We start from the raw sequence: 2,899 nt of genomic DNA, 5'->3' as shown, positions 1-2,899 counted from the left end.
TGACCGTATGACGACAGCGCCTAGCAACGGCGGACCATACAGTCCAAATATTGTGCACGCAGCTACGTGTCGTCTCCCTATAAGAGCTGGATTGCAGTGTGGTACGCCATACAGACGTGTGGGAGGAACGGACGCCCTGGATGGCGATCAGCATGAGCAGTCTGTTGATGTAGTGGAGCGTGTATTCGGACGTAGTCGTCTCTTCTCACACACCGTGATAGCATGTTGCACCGCGTTCCACATCTGCGACATGCTGCAGAGGCGGGCTGACAGTCGTTCGCGCAATGGACACCGCATACGTACGGGGTCTACCTTCCACGTGTTCTCTAGGCGTGCACATGTTGTTGCGTCTATGTGGGCAGACGTAGTGTGTTGTGACACCTGACACAGGCATGCAATACTCGTTGCAAATGGCGATGGACGTGTACGTTTGCTGGTGACGTTACGCAAATGAACAACCGGTAACCCGTTGTGGTGCGGTTGTTCTCGCTAGAGGTGAATCAGTGTTGGCGACGATCGGTCGAGCTATTAACCGGTTGTTTCAGGGATACCCACCATGCCCACGAACGTGAAAGGGGACCCACCATGCCCACGAACGTGAAAGGGGATCTGGGTGTGAGGCGATACGCGGCGGTGGCTGGGTGGGACCGTCCCCGGCCGGTGAGGGGGGGCCGCCCGGCGTGCTGGCAGCGCGGTGCGTGGGCGCACGCGCTACAGCCGGCTGGTGGGGGCGGCCGGTGGCAGGCGCGCCGGCCGACGGACGCGGCAGGCGGCGCAGCTGCGCGCCGGCGCCCCCTGCTCGCGGCGCCTTGCGGCCAAAGTAGGTCCTCGCGGGCCCGGTGCGAAGCGCGGTGGCCATCTGCAGTGTGCTGGTCCGATTGAGGACTTTGTGCGCTGAGGATGCGCCGCCGCCCGGCGCTCGGCGCCGCGACGCCGTCTGCTGCTCGGTCGCCCCAGCGGTTCTCGCAGGTGGTTTGTATCGCAGCTGTGCGGACGTGTTGGCGCGTGCGCTGTGCTGGGAGAGTTCGCTTCGGCACCCAAGTAGGGCTTTTGTCCTTCTGTGGCGCTGGCGTTGGAGCTGCCGGTCACCGTAGGTGGCGCGTGTTGTCTCCCGCCGGCAATGCCACGACAGCACGCTCCCGGGCCTCTGTCGGCAGCGGCAAGCTCAGTTGGGAGCACGGGTGGTCGCACCTAAAGCGTCTACTCGCCTAACTCCGGGCGATTGCGCCTCTCTCGAACCCGACCAAGTACTTAGGACGGCGCTGCGCGCCGCCGGGACCTGAGAGGGTTTCGAGGTGTGTTGTGCAGGGGAGCTCAGCCTCCTCCTGTTTGCAGAATAATTGAGCGGACGCTTGCGTGTTCGCGCGGGCCCCCGGGACACACTCCCGGGCGGCCGGCTGCTCAGCTCTAGTTGACGCAGCTCCCTGGTTGATCCTGCCAGTAGTCATATGCTTGTCTCAAAGATTAAGCCATGCATGTCTCAGTACAAGCCGCATTAAGGTGAAACCGCGAATGGCTCATTAAATCAGTTATGGTTCCTTAGATCGTACCCACGTTACTTGGATAACTGTGGTAATTCTAGAGCTAATACATGCAAACAGAGTCCCGACCAGAGATGGAAGGGACGCTTTTATTAGATCAAAACCAATCGGTCGGCTCGTCCGGTCCGTTTGCCTTGGTGACTCTGAATAACTTAGGGCTGATCGCACGGTCCTCGTACCGGCGACGCATCTTTCAAATGTCTGCCTTATCAACTGTCGATGGTAGGTTCTGCGCCTACCATGGTTGTAACGGGTAACGGGGAATCAGGGTTCGATTCCGGAGAGGGAGCCTGAGAAACGGCTACCACATCCAAGGAAGGCAGCAGGCGCGCAAATTACCCACTCCCGGCACGGGGAGGTAGTGACGAAAAATAACGATACGGGACTCATCCGAGGCCCCGTAATCGGAATGAGTACACTTTAAATCCTTTAACGAGTATCTATTGGAGGGCAAGTCTGGTGCCAGCAGCCGCGGTAATTCCAGCTCCAATAGCGTATATTAAAGTTGTTGCGGTTAAAAAGCTCGTAGTTGGATTTGTGTCCCACGCTGTTGGTTCACCGCCCGTCGGTGTTTAACTGGCATGTATCGTGGGACGTCCTGCCGGTGGGGCGAGCCGAAGGCGTGCGACCGCCTCGTGCGTGCTCGTGCGTCCCGAGGCGGACCCCGTTGAAATCCTACCAGGGTGCTCTTTATTGAGTGTCTCGGTGGGCCGGCACGTTTACTTTGAACAAATTAGAGTGCTTAAAGCAGGCAAGCCCGCCTGAATACTGTGTGCATGGAATAATGGAATAGGACCTCGGTTCTATTTTGTTGGTTTTCGGAACCCGAGGTAATGATTAATAGGGACAGGCGGGGGCATTCGTATTGCGACGTTAGAGGTGAAATTCTTGGATCGTCGCAAGACGAACAGAAGCGAAAGCATTTGCCAAGTATGTTTTCATTAATCAAGAACGAAAGTTAGAGGTTCGAAGGCGATCAGATACCGCCCTAGTTCTAACCATAAACGATGCCAGCCAGCGATCCGCCGCAGTTCCTCCGATGACTCGGCGGGCAGCCTCCGGGAAACCAAAGCTTTTGGGTTCCGGGGGAAGTATGGTTGCAAAGCTGAAACTTAAAGGAATTGACGGAAGGGCACCACCAGGAGTGGAGCCTGCGGCTTAATTTGACTCAACACGGGAAACCTCACCAGGCCCGGACACCGGAAGGATTGACAGATTGATAGCTCTTTCTTGATTCGGTGGGTGGTGGTGCATGGCCGTTCTTAGTTGGTGGAGCGATTTGTCTGGTTAATTCCGATAACGAACGAGACTCTAGCCTGCTAACTAGTCGCGTGACATCCTTCGTGCTGTCAGCGATT

General features: G+C 57.4%; 1 non-coding gene across 1 annotated transcript in view; it reads left to right on the top strand.

Moving 5' to 3' along the window:
* Nucleotides 1-1,421: 1,421 nt before the first annotated feature.
* The window catches only part of LOC126453707 (small subunit ribosomal RNA), a 1,909-nt gene continuing 431 nt past the window's right edge, over nt 1,422-2,899 (top strand). Inside the window, exon 1 of the ribosomal RNA XR_007585000.1 lies at nt 1,422-2,899. This exon is cut by the window's right edge and continues 431 nt beyond it. This is a non-coding gene — a ribosomal RNA (small subunit ribosomal RNA).

This window comes from Schistocerca serialis, unplaced genomic scaffold (genome assembly GCF_023864345.2).
Source record: "Schistocerca serialis cubense isolate TAMUIC-IGC-003099 unplaced genomic scaffold, iqSchSeri2.2 HiC_scaffold_956, whole genome shotgun sequence".
Classification (NCBI taxonomy): domain Eukaryota; kingdom Metazoa; phylum Arthropoda; class Insecta; order Orthoptera; family Acrididae; genus Schistocerca; species Schistocerca serialis.
This window is presented reverse-complemented; position numbering and strand designations above follow the sequence as displayed.